The sequence below is a fragment of the Lissotriton vulgaris genome, chromosome 11 (genome assembly GCF_964263255.1).
Source record: "Lissotriton vulgaris chromosome 11, aLisVul1.2, whole genome shotgun sequence".
NCBI classification, from domain to species: domain Eukaryota; kingdom Metazoa; phylum Chordata; class Amphibia; order Caudata; family Salamandridae; genus Lissotriton; species Lissotriton vulgaris.
This window is the reverse complement of record NC_141699.1, coordinates 781,645,078-781,663,214: the sequence shown is the minus strand read 5'-3', so window position 1 is coordinate 781,663,214 and position 18,137 is coordinate 781,645,078.

Here is an 18,137-nt window from a genome sequence, read left to right as displayed (position 1 = left end):
TCCCCCTGCATCTCTCACGCGAGTGCTTTGATTGGCAGTCGTCGATTCCACTTCAGCGGCTGTCTTTCAAGTACTTGGGGATTTGGATTTCCCTTCTCCCTGACCTCGCATGGGAGCTCAATGTTACCCCACTGGTTCAGCGGATCCGCGCCGACCTCCTTAGGTGGCGCACACTGCCACTGAACCCTTTGGGCAGGATCGCCCTATATAAAATGATTATCCTCCCCCGTTTTTTGTATATGCACCAGAACACACACCTCTCCTTTGCTAGATCCTGGTTTCGGGACATGGATGGCACGGCCACGAAATTCCTTTGGGGAGGTTCGGAGGTCCAGGCTGGCCCTGGCCCAATGCCGTATCCCACCTTTTGATGGAGGTCTCGGAATGACGAACCTCTACCTCTACTACTTGGCGACTCGTCTACTCACTATCTACGATTGGTTTAATGGCGGCTGGTCCGACCCGGCGTATCGCTTGGAGCTACACATCATGGGCTTTTCCTCTATCCAGGGGATCCTTTATGGGGCTATGGTTCCTCGTGTTCTTCCCGAGGTCACACGCGGAGCATTCTTGGCTTGGCATGCATCATTACGACAAAGTCAGTGGGCGGGCAGGCTGACTCACTACACTCCCCTGTGGTGTGGCACCAGGCTTCGTGAAGCCTCCTCCCTGTCAGGGTTCCGGCAATGGGACCTCATCGGGATAACATTGTTGGGTGACGTCTGGAGCGGTACACATATTAGATCCTTCCAAGAATTACATGCTAGGCACTCCCTCCATCCCTCTCAATTCTTTTGCTACTTACAGCTGCTCCACGCCCTTCACTCCCAGTTTCCAGATGGCACGTCCCTGCCTGAATATAGCCCGCCCGAGGCGCAAGTCCTGACCGGGGATCTGGGGAAGGGTGGAGTCTGTCGGGTCTACCGCTCACTCACCAACAATACCCCTAACTCACTTTCCCTGCTCCGAGAGAAGAGGGAGGGCTTGCTTGGGGCTCTTGGGGAGGAGGATTGGAGAGACGCCCTGATGGCCCTTAGGACAATTGCGGTATCGGCAAGACTGCACCTGGTCGAAGTTTACTTTTTGCATGCCGCCTATCTTACACCCCTGCGTCTCCACCACGCTGGGCTTCTGCCCGATGCTAACTGCCCCTGCTGCTCCCACACCCACGCTGACTTTTATCATATGGTGTGGCTATGTACTGCGATTCAGGGGTATTGGAATCGTTAACAGAAGACCTGACAGGGGTCCTGGGCTGGGAGGTACCCCTTGATCCCATAAGTGTTCTGCTGAGCGTCACCGACGGACTGGACGGCTCCAGGGCTGAGAAGCTCTTCCTCAATACTGCATTGGTGGTTGCCAAGAGGGATATCGCTGCTCACTGGTTGGACACTGCCCCTCCCACTTTAAGGTGCTGGCGCCGGGGGGGGGTGGATTGGTGCGCTCACAGGAGCGCCCCCTATACGTAGCCAGGGGGTGCCCCGAAAAATTTCATTGCATGTGGGGGAATTGGGTTGGAGTACTCGACGATTGAGATATGGTGCGCTCCCCAGGTGCACGTGGATATGTTCTTCTTGGTTCTTTATGTGATCTTGATGTCATTGCGATATGTTTTCACCTATCCAGCTAATGTGCGATGTTGCTCTAAATGGTGGTGTTTGTGTCAAATTCAAAACTCATTAAAATTGATTGTAAAAAAAAAATCTTCAGGCGAGTATTTTGGGTGGTAATTTTCCTTTAAGGGGTTTGGAGCCAACTGCCATAGTTGGTGCACATTCACCTGGTAGTCTCTTCCTTTACCCAAATGGCAGGACAGGTAAGGACCACTTTTTACAGGACACCTTATATATGGTCAATGTCCCCAGACTTCCAGGTGGGATCAAAGAAAGCACCGATTCACTTATCAATAAATGTACTCTCTGGTTTCGCAGAACCCATGATGTAGATCAATTATCAGGGATGACATAACAGCTGCTCAGCGTTATTCTCACGAACATACCACCCACGACTATATAGGTCTCGGGTTTGCAAGCCATGAATCAGTAGATTGTCTTGGTGCACTAGAGCACAGAATTAAGAGAGGTGACGGTCCAAGCATAAGGCTATAGATCAACCCACCGCAACTACTGTTAGGAACACATGAGCCAAATCAAGGTGGATCCGGCCATCTTTCCTGTAGGTTCTCAGTCAATGTTGACACCTCTTCTTCTCTTGCAAAAGTAGACTGCCTATCCAGTACCCCTAATACTGATATGGAACCCCAGTTAATGGACTCCTTCTCAAAATCCATCTAGCATGTACTGATAGGCAATTATTCTCACTGAAAGGAAGGGCAATGAGCCTTGACTTACTGGAAAATCAGAAGTTGAAGTGGTACCATCTCCATATACTCTAATGAAACCTTGCTGGGAAATTGTTTCCTATGCATATACACCCATAAAGCTTTTACCATGGAACTTTGTAGGGATTAAAGCCAAATCAGACAATCCAGAATGGGGCTCATTCATTGATCAACATCAAATTGTTTTATTCCAGGAAACCTGAGCAATTGAAGCAGTGTTTAGGCAGGGGTATCTTTTCTTTTTAATAACACTGTTCCCTCAAAGGCTGTGACAGCATCTGGAGAGCTGCTGATTTGGTTATTAACTGAACTGTTTAATACCCTTGACCTTGCTGGTAGGTCGCTTCCCCACCACACAGCTCCGCCTGTGTCCTGCCCCAGCTGCCGCTGCTGTCGAAGTTGAGGCCCTCCTCCACCCGCAGGCTTCCACCTGCGTCTCATCCCTGGTGGCCAGTGGTAGGCCTTAGGTTTGTATCACTATCGCTGTCTGTCTTCCCTGTACTGCCCGTACTGTCTTCTGGTGTCTGTGACCGCTGTTTCCTGTCTACCCCCTGTGCCTGCATTCTTATCTGTGCCCGTTCTCTTGCCTTCTGCTTCCCTGATTGCACTCGTTTTTCTTGCCTTCTGCTCCCCTGATTGCACTCGTTTTTCTTGCCTCTGCTCCCCTGATTGTACCCGGTTTTCTTGCCTTCTTCTCCCCTGATTGCACTCGTTTTTCTTGCCTCTGCTCCCTTGATTGTACCCGTTTTTCGTGCCTTCTGCTCCCCCGATTGCATTCGTTTTTCTTGCGTTCTAGTCCCCTGATTGTACTTGTTTTTCTTGCCTCTACTCCCCTTCAAGCAAGCCCGGCCGACGACGGCTGAAATGCCAGAGCCCGGTCCCCGGAAGCTTGTCTCCTTTCCGGTGAAGAATTGGCTTGGTAGTTTGGTCTGCCCTGTTCCCATGAGGCACTGGGTCAGACTAATTTGCATATAGCCAGGTTCTGAACTGGGGTGATGCAGTGAGATAAATAACGGTGATGGATCAAGCCCTGATCTCTTGACTGGGTAAGAGTGGTCTGCTCAATTCAGACACTCTGTTCATCACCACCCCCTTTTTGAATCGTTTTTGGCCACCACAAGTGTGGCAGGGTATACTCAGACATGAGTCCCTTGCTCACTGCACCACCAGGATTCAAGCAAGCCGGGCCGACGACGGCGGAAATGCCAGAAACCGGTCCCCGGAAGCTTGTCTCCTTTCCGGTGAAGAATTGGCTTGGTAGTTTGGTCTGCCCTGTTCCCATGAGGCACTGGGTCAGACTAATTTGCATATAGCCAGGTTCTGAACTGGGGTGATGCAGTGAGCTAAATAACGGTGATGGATCAAGCCCTGATCTCTTGACTGGGTAAGAGTGGTCTGCTTAATTCAGACACTCTGTTCATCACCACCCCCTTTTTGAATCCTCTACTCCCCTTTGTGCCTCTATGCCACTCGTTTCCCCCCGTTTTTTGTGACCTTTCTGCCCTTTCTTGTGCCCCTTGTGCCTCTGTGCCACTCATTCCCCCCGTTTTTTGTGACCTTTTCTGCCCCTTCTAGTGACCTTTCTGCCTCTGTGCCACTCGTTTCCCTCCGTTTTTTGTGACCTTTCTGCCCTTTCTTGTGACCTTTCTGCCTCTGTGCCACTCGTTTCCCCCGTTTTCTGTGACCTTTTCTGCCCTTTCTTGTGACCTTTCTGCCTCTGTGCCACTCGTTTCCCCCCGTTTTTTGTGACCTTTCTGCCTCTGTGCCACTCGTTTCCCACTGTTTTTTGTGACCTTTTCTGCCCTTTCTTGTGAACTTTGTGCCTCTGTGCCACTCTTTCCCCCCCGTTTTTTGTGACCTTTCTGCACTCTTTTGTGACCTTTGACCCTGCTTGCAGGCAGGTCGCCCCCACGCCGCTGCTCATCACCTGGCTGCCTCCTTGTTTCCTGGGTTTTTCCCTCCCCTCTGCCCTGTGCACCAGTTCCCCCCGCCCCCCCGCCGCTCCCGATCCGACCCGTTCCCGCCGCTGCATCCCTGCGTCCCCGCCCCCCCTGCATACCCATTCGCCTCCCCGCTCCTGCCTCCCAGCTGCTTCTCCCTCCCAAGCCACCTGATATGCAGGCCGAGAAGCAGATGCGCAGTGGGCGCGCTTGGACCATGCCCAGCACCAGAACCCGTGGATCCAGCGAACGCCACGACACCAGAATCCACTATGACGCCAGCACCCTCCACGCACTCAACGCCGGCTGAAACCACACCTGCTTCCAGGCTGCCCCGAAACTGACCCACGACCCTTCTCCTGCCACACCTGCAGCTTCACCTGCGACAGAACCACCAAACCTCCAAGGACTGGACCCAACCACCTCCGCTGCATACTCCTCAACACCCGCTCTGCACGCAAACACACCATCGAGCTCTGGGATCTGCTCGACACTTCCGCCCCAGACGTGGCCTTCCTGACCGAGACCTGGTGGAACGACTCCTCGGCGCACGACATCGCCATAGCCATCCCGGACGGCTACAAGATCACCCGCAGGGATTGCGCCAACGGAATCGGAGGAGGAATAGCCATGGTCCACCCTCAAGGTCGCCACCCACGCAGACGACACCCTCAACACCGCCGAACACCTGCACTTCCGGATCCACACCGACCCCAACACCACCCTCAGAGGAACACTCACCTACAGACCCCCCGGACCCCGGGCTCAGTTCAGCGACTCCATCGCCGACCTTGCCAGCACCCACGCACTCGCCTCCATGGACTACATCCTCCTCGGGGACCTGAACTTCCACCTCAAGAACAACAACAATGTCAACAACTCCACCCTGATAGACAACCTCGCCAACCTGGGCCTCAGATAACTCGTCACCGCACCCACCCACGCAGCCGGCCACACGCTGGATCCCATCTTCTCCACAAGCTCCCATGTCGCCTTCGACCACACCACCGACCTCCACTGGACTGACCACTCCTGCATCCATTTCACCTTCAAGAAACCAACCACCGCACCCAACAGCTGCCTCGCCGCTGCTGGAGCAAAGTCACCGAAGACCAGCTGATCACCTCCCTCGCCAAGAACCCACCCACCGACCCCACCACCCGAGACGCCACAGCCTGAAACCTCAGACAGTGGATCGACGAATGCGCAAACACCCTCGCCCCGCTCAAGAAACCCTCCAACAGCCACTCCAACAAGAGAGCCACCTGGTTCACCGACAAGCTCCAGACCTCTAAACGCGCATGCCGGAAACTGGAGAAGACATGGCTCCACGAACGCACACCGGACAACCATGCAGCCCACAAGGACGCCACCCGCAGACACCACCACCTCATCAGATTAGTCAAGAGATCCTCCTTCAAAGACCGCTTGGATAACAACTCACACAACAGCAAAGAGCTCTTCAGCATCGTGAAGGAACTCTCCAACCCCAGGGCCAACAACATCCCACCCTCACAAGAACTGTGCGACTCACTAGCCATCTTCTTCAACCGCAAGATCTCTGACATCCATGACAGCTTCAACACCACGACCAACCCGACTACGCCAGACTCCACCTCCCCTGTGAACACCACCAGCGCCAACCGCCTGACCTCCTGGTCCAACGATGACGAGACACGCAAGGTCATGAACTCCATTCACTCAGGATCTCCGTCTGACCCGTGCCCACACCACGTATTCAACAAAGCAGACGCAGTCATCGCACCCCAACTACGGAAGGTCATCAACATCTCCTTCGAAACAGCGACATTCCCGGAAAGCTGGAAGCACGCCGAATCGACGCCCTCCTCAAGAAGCCCAAAGCGGACCCCAAGGACCTCAAGAACTTCCGGCCCATCTCCCTGCTCCCGTTCCCGGCAAAGGTCATCGAGAAAATCGTCAACATGCAACTGGCCCGCCACCTCGAAGACCACAACATCTTGGACCTGTCCCAGTCCGGATTCAGACAAAACCACAGCACCGAGACAGCCCTCATCGCCGCCACAGACGACATCAGGCGCCAACTAGACAACGGCGAATCATCAGCCCTCATCCTCCTGGACCTGTCAGCCGCCTTCGACACGGTCTGCCATCGCACTCTAAAGACACGCCTTCTAGAAGCCGGAATCCAAGAGAAGGCTCTTGACTGGACGACGTCCTTCCTCTCCGGCAAAACCCAGAGCGTCCGCCTCCCACCCTTCCGATCCGAAGCCACCGACATCATCTGCGGCGTTCCCCAGGGCACATCCCTCAGCCCAATGCTGTTCACGTCTACATGGCCCCCCTCGCACAAGTGGCCCGCCATCACGACCTCAACGTCATCTCCTCCGCTGACGACACCCAGCTCTTCCTCTCCCTCACCAAGGACCCAAATACCGCCCAAACCAACATCCACGAGGGAATGAAGGCAGTCGCCGATTGGATGAGGAGCAGCCGTCTGAAGCTGAACTCGGACAAGACGGAGGTCCTCATCCTCGGACCCACCCCCTCAGCCTGGGACCGACTCCTGTGGCCGACCACACTGGGAACAACACCAATACCCACCGACCATACACGCAATCTAGGATTCATCCTCAACTCCTCCCTCTCAATGTCTAAGCAGGTCAACGCCGTCTCCTCCTCCTGCTACAACACCCTCCACATGCTCCGCAGGATCTACAAGTGGATCCCGACCGAAACAAGAAGAACGGTGACACAGGCCCTCGTCAGCAGCAGACTGGACTACGGCAACGCACTCTACGCAGGAATCCCAGCCAAACACCTACGACGACTACAACGCATCCAAAACGCCTCCGCCCGACTGATCGTCAACGTCCCCCGCTGCAGCCACATCACCCCCCACCTGAGAGACCTACACTGGCTCCCCGTCGACAAGAGGATCACCTTCAAGCTCCTCGCCCACGCATACAAAGCACTCCACAACGCCGGATCAGCCTACCTGAACAACAGACTCAGTTTCAACACCCCCACCAGCCAGCTCCGCTCCGCCAGCCTCGCCCTCGCTGCTGTCCTCAGCATCCAACGAACGACCTCCGGCGGCAGATCCTTCTCCTACCTCGCCGCCAAGACCTGGAACACCCTCCCTACCAACATACGGCAGACGCAAGACCTACTCGCCTTCAGAAGACTCCTCAAGACCTGGCTCTTCGAGCAGTAGCAGCACCCCCCCTCCCCTCAGCGCCTTGGGACCCTCACGGGTAAGTAGCGCGCTTTACAAGTACTCTGATTGATTGATAGGGTAAAACTAATACTGTCTGATAGTAAAGATCTGCTGGACTTTGCTGTTTCTATTAAGGGCCATTATAAAATTTAGACACATTGCAATCATCAATCTTTATTTACGACCTACCCCAGATACTTTCCGGTGCAGGATTATCAACTTATTCATTGATATGCTTAATCAACTCCAGCCACTGCCCTAAAGTTATTGCAGGGGCCTGCAACACAACATTATCAGCAGGTGACCACTCTTCTTCCTTGATCCGTGTAGAAGTCGAAGTATAGGGAAGCCTTCCATAATCAGTGACTGCACTCAGAGACATACAAGGGTAGCTACATTTCTCACTGACATCTAGTTACACATGGGCTAAGGGCCGCGAATGCCCGTACAGCTTTTGACGTCTTCCATAATCCAACTTTTAGTAGAGGCAATTATTATACTAATAGTGTTTACATATTCATTGACATCCAACCACGGCCTATGTAGTAGATATGGAAGTTGTACCAAGAACGGACAGAGATCACATCCTAAGCCAAAACTTACATATTGACAGAAACGTAATAAATGTTGTTCGCTTCCATACTGAATTATCTGCCCATCTAAAGCAATCTCTCATTAAGGGGGGGGCAAAGCCCCCACCCACCCCACCCCCCGTAGGCCCCTTGACTGGTTTACTACAGATTGTAATATAAACGATCAAAGTTAGTCCTATTTGGGGCAGTCAAAACAGGCGATGGAAATGAAATACAGGCTGCATGGAGAAGCTAAAGAGAAACTTTGAGTGCTTATAGGCAGTCATGGGAGGAAGCACAGTGGGGCAATCTAACAAATGCCCTGCAACCTAAAAACACAAAGGCAATCTGGAAAATTCTGCCCAACGGGAGTTGATTAGTTGACTTCCAACCAGAAACGGCTATACAACCAGAGTTTTGAATTGTCTACTTCTCAAACCTGTATGAAGAAAGTAGTGTCAGTGTACCATCCCCTGTACCCCAAGAAAGTAGTTATTTGGCTAGCGCCCGAGCTTCTGGAAGAATAGCTGGGGCACAGGAACCCGAATTAAGTGAAACAGACCGCATTACGTCAGCTTAAGAAGAACACACCAGCCCCTGATGGTATACCAGGGGACCTGCATTTATCTCAACCCTCCACCTGACTGCCTTATCTTAACATTCTCACTAACATGATTATGAGGGTCGAGGAGATTCCTCCCTCATGGAGAGGAGCAATTATTGTTCCTATTCACAAAAATGGCAGAAAGTACCTCCCTGGAAATTATCAGGCTTATAAGCCTTATTGGCGACAACCAAAAAAACTAAACATGCAGTTCTTTTCTAGACTCCCGACATGGATTACTGAGAACAATATTCCTACAGAATTCAGGAGGGGTTCAAGAGTAAGGCCACACGTTGGATCAGATTTGCCGTTTTCAAATCATATGTTGGCAGCATGTTCTCTTGAGGAAGGACCCCCTATACGTGGCACTTTTGGCTCTGAGGGCCGCTTTTGAACGCATCCCACGGTCCAACCTGTGGAGTCTGATGGGGAACTATGGAATTCCAGATGATCTATATAGAATCTTAATAACCCTCCACATGGAACATTTGGTACAGGTAAGATGGCGTCCTGATGGAGACCTCCCCCCTGAATCCCAATTAGGTGCGGAGTAAGACAAGGATGTGTTGTGGCCCTCACTCTTTTTCAGCTGCAAATCAATGGAGCAGGGGAATGGTTTGCCAGCTGTAACCATGATGCCCCAAAATCGTCAGGCTCTAGTACTCGGATACTATTGTTTGCTGATGACACCTTGTTACTCTCTAAGACCTCCCCCCGCCCTGGGCCTCCAGGCTCTCTTAGATAGCATTGCCTCATTTTGCTCATCTAGAGGATAAGCGATGAACCCTCCTAAATATAAATGTATGGCAAAAAAAAAACATCATTCATTTAGGGGGAGTGATGAAGGTGGAAGTTCCTCCCATTGAACTGGTCAAAATGTTGATTACCTGCGTGTCAGAATCACTGCAACTTGACATGGCTGCTGCAGCTAGAAAAGAGCAGGGCGAACCTCCAGCATAGGGTTGCAGCTGTTGTAAGGAAATTCAAAGCCACCCCTAGCAGGAGAATTTCTCCAGTCCTAGAAGTTTACCGGGCAACATCACTTGCTGGGGCTTTATACAGAGCAAAGGTGTGGGGCAGTGCCAATACCACTCTGCTGGTCACAGAAGAAAATACATTTGTTAGATCTATGTTTAATCTGCCAACAAGCACTCCCCTCTTATCCGTAAACCTTGACTGGCGCTTAACAGGGTGGACTCAGTAGTCCATTTGAAAGCTTTAAAATACTTGGCACGCGTGTGTGTAACACCAGAGCTGGCTCACTATCGTGAAGTGCTGATTGAATTCATTGCCTTAGATAAAGAAGTAGTTATTCCGTGGCTTAGCCTGATTTATTTATTTATTTATTTATTTGCTGGTTTGTATCGCGCTGGCTTCACTCCCGAAGGAATATCTCCACGCCTTTGGCTCTACCAAGAATTAAGCAGAAGGGATGTTAAAAGCTGTTGTAGTCTCATGTTTAAACAAGAAGGTTTTCAGCATTTTCCTAAAAGGGAGGTGATCTGCACATAGTCTGAGGGATAGTGGGAGACTGTTCCAGAGAGAGGGTCCGGCTATTGATAGTGTTTTTGCTCCATGTCGAGCCTTCTTTGCTCTGGGTACACACAGAATGCATTATTCACTAGATCTAAGAGTCCGAGATGGTATATAAGGTATGAATTTAGTGGTCCGATATGCAGGACCCATTCCATTCAGGCTTTTGTGGATGGTACAGCATACCTTGAACTTGGCCCTCTGTCTGACAGGTAACCAGTGTAATTTTGTCAGCAGAGGTTTAGAAGGCGTGCGGGGAGGGGCATTCAGAACCAGGCGAGCCGCAGTGTTCTGGGCCACCTGAAGTCTGTTCATAACTCCCTCGTTGGCAGACAGGAGTAAGCCGTTGCAATAGTCCAGGCGACTCAGAACAAGCGCCTTCAGATTAATATGGAGGAACTGTGGCACTCACCGGCATCATTGGACATAGCTAGTCTAAATAGAGTGGGCCCTATAAACTGGAAACATCTGTTGTATAAGACATGGAATGACCAGAGGGATACTGTTGAAAGGAGGAGTCATAGACATCAAGTTGATTGCTTCTTCTTTATTCAAGATTAAGGGTTACAATGCAGCGACACCAACCACAGCAGGAACCTCCACCTTCTACCTTCAGCAACCGTCTCTCACTCACTGCCCCTACATTCTCACCTAACATCCATTCCACGCATTCCACACGTGCACACACGACACGCGCACACACACACACATGAGACATACCATGCGCACACACACACACTACATATACAACCAATACCACACACCCTCCTCCTCACAAACTTGAACAACATCAAAAGAACTATCCTAACTTAAAATCAGAAAACCGGACAGGCATCTTCCTTGTCCTATTACCACGACGTAGGGTCTCACCACCAACACCAGAATTGGCACGAGGTGAACCAACGTCAACAATATCTCCAACACTACCTCCTATGTCACATCTAGTACTACAGCCGCCAGAACTACCAGTTGACACCACATCCTTCATTAATCCAAAATCATCACCTAGCATGTAACCGCTACACGCTCCTTCATTAGCACCGCCAGAACGTGAGACACCACCAGATCCCACACCATCTCCCTCATTGCAAAAACTCAATTGCCGAAAATTCCACCTCTTGCCATCCTCCAATTCTACTGCACTAGCAAACACCTTCACTACTCTCAAAGGTTTGGACCATAAGCTTTCGCCCTTCAACACAATCCTGGGATTCTTTACTCTAACCATTTGGCCAATTTTAACTAAAGGCCAATTAGATCTACCTCCATGATACTGCTGGCTACGATCTTGATACCTTCCAACCTCAGCTCTGATCTCTTTATCAATATGACTATTATTACATAACATTTTACTATTCCTTTTCCTTAACCACCAAGGAACTAAACCAGTAAAGGGTTTCCTGCCTCTCAAAATCTCAAAGGGAGTTTTCCCTGTGGCAGAATGCGGCGTGACACGATATGCAGTCAACCTCTCTTGTAAAGCTTTCCTTCAAGGTAAACCTGCACTCAATGCTAGTTCAATCACTTCCTTAACCACCCTGTTAAAGCGCTCAACTTGACCGTTACCTTCGGGATGATATAATGATGATTTGATGTGCCTGATACCCATTACCGCTAGAAATTCTTCCATCTTTTGCGAGACAAATTGTGGCCCATTGTCCGAAACTAGAACTTCTGGTACGCCTTCCCTAGAAAATACATCCTCTAAAAACTCAATGACCACATCCGTAGTCATCCCATTTACCATCCTGACTTCGGGCCATTTTGAATAGTAATCAACTAATACAATAGCATAACAATCCTTTGCTGATAAGGCTGAAAATGGACCCATGAAATCAATAGCCACTTTTTGCCATGGATACTCAGGTAACTTCACCATAGTTAAAGGCACACTCAATGGCTTTGCCACCTTATCACTGGCGTTACAAATGTTGCAATTCCTTACTAATCGATCCACCATGGAAATCAATCCCTGGCCACCAAAACAATCCTTCTTTTAGTACTAGACATACCGCCGTGCCCCATGTGACTCTTCTCAACAATGTCCTGTCTTAAGCTAATTGGAGGTACAATTCTGTCACCTCTTAAAATAATCTCATTAACCACACACAGTTCATCTTTAATTTTTGACAATGCAGCACATTCACCCCTCAAGTTGGACTCTCTTGGCCAACCATCAACTATGAACCGTTTAACCTCTCTCAAAACAACATCCTTATCCATCTCACACATCCAAGATGTTTCGGAGACAACACTATTAATACCCTTCTCATCTACCAGAAATACATCCTTGACGGTAAAAGCTATTTCACAATCGCTATTGGTCCCAATACCTGTCAAGTCCCCATTCGGTAACCTTGACAGATTTTTCCTGAAGGTTCGCATAACTGTCACTCTCAACGCAATCTTTCTGATCCCATCCTCGTCGCCATATGTTGAAAGGAGGAGTCGTAGACATCAAGTTGATTGCTTCTTCTTTATTCAAGATTAAGGGTTACAATGCAGCGACACCGACCACAGCAGGAATCTCCACCTTCTACCTTCAGCAACCGTCTCTCACTCACTGCCCCTACATTCTCACCTAACATCCATTCCACGCATTCCACACGTGCACACACGACACGCGCACACACACACACGAGACATACCATACGCACACACACACTACATATACAACCAATACCACAGATACAAACCTAATTTACATATGTACTCCTTGCTTTGAGCCCCGCATCGATAGGATCAGTCCCAGCTCTGCAAGAAATGTATATATAAGATTTATGATCTGGTTCCTCCCTCTTAACACTTTTGCCGCTACTTGTCCAAGGACCCTCCCTCCTCCATTTCCTGCCCCTTTTGTCCTCTGACACCAGAGACAGAGCAAATTTTCAATTTTTTACTGTCCCGTTTATCTGAATCCCAGGAAAAGGTGGTTCGTTCCATTATGGAGACACCTAGTCACACAACACATTTTGAAGGCACGCCCCATCTCCAGGTACTTAAATTGGGGCTGATGTGTTGGATTCAGGGACATTACTACAACTGCTAAATTAACTGGGGGGGGGGGGCTTGCATTAATTAGATCACCTCAAGGAAGACCTTGGTAGGCAGCCGTAAGGGCCACCTAGATGGCTGTAGCCACTGATTGAAACTAGCAAGCGTAAAAAGTGCTTAATGAACACCAATCCTTTAATTGTCATCTATGAATTTATGCTTATTTAGGAACTATATGTTGCTTGCACTTCATAACAATGTATCAATTTTTCTATTAAGAAAGATAATCTGTTGCTTGTTCATTTTTAACTGTTGGCATTTTTTTTGATAATCAATTTTATTAGGTTTATAACAACAGATAAATTCAGTGGTTGCAGGTCAATAGACATCAGGAAAAGTATGACAATACACACAGTTGGCATGAAGAAAGGCTGTCCCTCAGGGTGGAACATGGCAGACCATGCATTAGGGGTAATTGTACATAAAGGGAGATGGAGTAAAAAAACTAGAATAAAAAAGGTATAGGCAGCTCATCAAGGGGGAAGCATATTGAACCATTTACCCACACTTTGATAAATAAGTCAGGCACCCCTAGGCTTAGAACATGGCTTCCTCCTGGATCCCGCACCAGTCCACTACCCTCCTCTAACCTTTTATCGTGGGCGCCTTAGCCTGGGACCAGTGAGCCGCTATGTCTCTCTTGGCCACTGCTACAGCTGTCCCCAGTAGGCGCTTGTCCGCCCTTGAACCATCCAGGCTGTCAAACACCCCTAGCAACAAACGTATCGGGTCGTGGGGAACCTCCTAGCCCAGGGCGATCGTGAGCTCCCGCTCCACCCCCCTCCAGAACGGCGCCAAAGCTGGACAGCACCATACCCTGTGATAGAAGTCGGCTGGGGCGGATGTACATCGTGCGCATGCCGGGGAGGGTTTCAGCTGGGCTTGGAATAGCTGTGTCGGGGTGAGATACGAAGTGTGTAGGTAATAGAGCTGGACCAGGGGCAGCTTGGAGGATGTAGTCAGGGTTTTGGGCGCCATAAGGGCATCCCTCCAGTCCGCCTCCTCTAGGGGGCCCACCCAACCCTCCCATCGAGCCCTGAGCCGGTCCAAAAGAAGCGGGATCATTGTTCACTAAGGATCGGTAGATACGGGACACTTCTCCCCTCCCTAGATTTCCCATCATCACTTGAACTTCTAACGGGCTGAACTCTGGAAGGGCATGTCTGAGTTGTAGGTATTATAATGTTGGGAGTGTGCAAGGGCGTGACGCTGCTGCAGGTCCGCAAAGGAGCGGATGTGGTCCCCCACCCATACATCACCGAGCACTAAAACTCTGATGAGGTCCCACCGCCGGAACCCCTGCAAGGACGAGACCTCCTGCATCCAGGACCCGTGCCAAAGTGGCATCTGCCGAGTGAGTTTCCGGTCCCACCGCACGTGGCGGAGGGCCGTGCGTCAGGCCAGAAACACTGTCCTGTTGACCGGGGGCAGGACCTGTGGGACAGAGCCACCATACAAAAAGGCCTGGATCTGTGTAAAGTTCGACGTACCGAGTTCCACGCGGTATGCATGGTTGGACCAGCCGCCCGCATACCAATCGTGGACGACAATGAGCTTCATGGCCAGATAATAGAGGTGGAGATTGGTTACCCCCATACCTCCATCAAAGGGGGGAATACGACAGTGTGCCAGAGATAAGCATGGTCTCCCCCCCTTGCAGAGGAGTTTAGGTTTCTAGAACGGCACTTGGGATTGCTTTTTCCCCTGTTGGTGAAACCGTAAAGCTCTTCCGGTTGCACCCGCGATAAATCCCAGCTATGACCTAAATATCTTGGGATTAAGTGACACTTTGCTTTTGTATAGTTTTTGTATCAAACATTCAAGACCTTGTATGGGACAATACCAGGTTGTGGTAACTTGCAGCTTGAATCTACTTTAAATAACCTAAACTTTGCTGGCAGGAAGTTGATCCCAGTGCTATTAACATTTCTGGGAGCCTTGCACCAATGGGTAAAGGATTCATACAACGTTGATTTAAGGGCCCAGAGTAACCCTCTGATTAGTTCCTTTTGGTTGTTCTTTCTTTCTTTCTTTCGTGTTGTCAGGAGAGAGGTCGTTTGGAGGTGGTAGAACCTGGCTAAACAGTACACAGGACAAATAGCCTGGGTAGATGTTTTCCTGCTACTTAGTACAAAGATATATAGTGGAGGCTAAAGGGGGGGGGGTGGAGCAAGAAACCGTCCCTAACAGTGTGTTCTCTGTTGACTTCTCTTTCACGTACAAGGTGTTCTGAATATTCCATCGCCCTCTGCACTCTTCTGATGTTACGCCTCCTTTTCTCTTTGTTTCAGGTAGGGGTTGTTGTATAGAGGAGCAGGCTGTCTAGTAATGGTTGTGGAGAAGAGATAACAGAAGAGGTCTTACGTTGCTTTCTTGTCTCCTTCACGGATCTCCCTCCCGCAGGTCCTAACCTTTCCTTTCCCTGCTCAATTACCTCAACAGTCTGTGTACGTATCTCTATTCATGACATGACACAAGAGAAAACCTCTCACACCATGGATATAATTGCTAATTTCAAAAGGCTCCCTTATCTTTCTGTGCCATTATTGTGCTACCTTAGGATGACATTAATACTTCGTAATTTGTTTTAACATAAATCCTCTCACCAGTATCCCACAGGCACATGCTAAGAGACGTAGGACAATCTTTTTTGTGTGTAGGCTCTTTACTCGCCAGAACTATGTTAAGTGTAAAACACAAGACATATAGTAAAAAACATAAGGCCCAAGGGAGAGAATGACATTTGGACATCACAGAACAGGATCGTGGATGCAAGGTGTAGGAGAGCAGGCCAGCCGACGTGCAAGCAAGGCAAATTGGGACTCCCCACTACCCTCTGGTCACTGACTGAGCAGTAAAATACAGCCATAATTTGGGTGCATTGAACACATAACCCCACAAGACCATGGTCCCATTGCACTTTCTACACTATTGATAGCTATGCCCTTCAGATGTTGCCTCTTGCCCTGAGCATGGAATTCATGAATCTGTGCTGCCTCTCAGCATTGGACGATGACAGTGAGGCCTAGGGGGTGGGGTGGGCCTTGCGTAAGCTGCACAGCAGTTCTGGATCATGGCAGTGAGGTGCATGGGAGAAGGAACCAGTGATATAGTAATGTTGCCATGGACCGTGATGCAAGAAAGAGCCCTGGTGCCACTGCACCTGCTGCACTATTGTTAACTACACCCCCTGAGAGAGGACCCATGGGCCTCATTGCCATTTTCCAGTGCTGCTTATCTCATAGGAGGGTGCCTCCTCTTGTGAGTGTCCAACCATGGCTGTGATGCCCATGGGAGGCAGGGCCTCTCGCAGGCTTCACAGCTCTCTAAAATGGCTGTGAGGCCCATGAAAGAGAGGGCTGTAGCACACCCGTGGTGCCATGGTGCAAAGTGAAAGCATATCTCACCCTCATCCACTGACTGCACAGTACAGTAAGGCATAATATGGGAACATTGAGCTTTTAATATGCCTGAGCCTTGTGCCATGCCACCTGCTGCACTACCGATTGCTATTCCTCTGTTAGAGACACATGCACAAGGCCAGGGTCCAGCACTGTGAGAAAAATGGACCCAGGGGTGGGGGCCCACACAATGAGCGCCCCTCTCCTGTGCCTCTCAGCCAGGGTTTAGCTTTGAGAGGATTAGGATAGACCCATAGGCCTATCAGCACTGAACCATGGCTATGAGGCCTAGGGGAGAAGGGCCCTCTGCAAGGCCTTTCAGTGCTACACCATGGCTTCAAGATGTGGATCTCCCCACCATGAGTCCGAGCTGCAAGGCCCAAGGGAGGGTGCTTCCATCCCCTTGGCCTTTCAGCTATTGTCTAGTGCTGCAATGGGATGGGATTTGGTCTACTGCCCCTGACATCCAATTTATGGTTTGGTGCTGCAAGGTCCAGAAGAGGAGAATCCCTTTCCCGGGGCCTCACAGTCTTAGTCCCAAGCCATCGCTGTGAGGGCCAAGTAAGGTGGTCAATTTTCCATTATCACTTCACAGGTCAGTTTTTAGGTCCAGCTGATGTGGCATTCATGCGAAGCATGAATGCATCAGCTCGACAACTTATTGTCCAATTGGTCGCACACTGCTTGTCCTATCAGCGTGTTGCCCCAAAGCATCGTGGTCCATGTAGTTAGCATCAGCGGGTACGCCTCTGCCAGGGTCTTGAGCAAAAAATCCAAATCGCGTTGGCCATCCCTGGACACGTGTTTCGAGGTTGTTACCTCTCGTCAGCAGGGAATAGGCATGTATGAAGGGGTGCTGCATAGGCTGCCAAAAAATATCCTCAGGTCCGGTACCACTCGTGGCACGCAGGTGCGTAACCCGGCTCGTCAGCCCCACCAGCTCCAAGGAGCTTGAATATAAGTTAATGTCCAATTGGTCGCACACTGCTTGTCCTATCAGCGTGTTGCCCCAAAGCATCGTGGTCCATGTAGTTAGCATCAGCGGGTACGCCTCTGCCAGGGTCTTGAGCAAAAAATCCAAATCGCGTTGGCCATCCCTGGACACGTGTTTCGAGGTTGTTACCTCTCGTCAGCAGGGAATAGGCATGTATGAAGGGGTGCTGCATAGGCTGCCAAAAAATATCCTCAGGTCCGGTACCACTCGTGGCACGCAGGTGCGTAACCCGGCTCGTCAGCCCCACCAGCTCCAAGGAGCTTGAATATAAGTTAATTTCCAATTGGTCGCACACTGCTTGTCCTATCAGCGTGTTGCCCCAAAGCATCGTGGTCCATGTAGTTAGCATCAGCGGGTACGCCTCTGCCAGGGTCTTGAGCAAAAAATCCAAATCGCGTTGGCCATCCCTGGACACGTGTTTCGAGGTTGTTACCTCTCGTCAGCAGGGAATAGGCATGTATGAAGGGGTGCTGCATAGGCTGCCAAAAAATATCCTCAG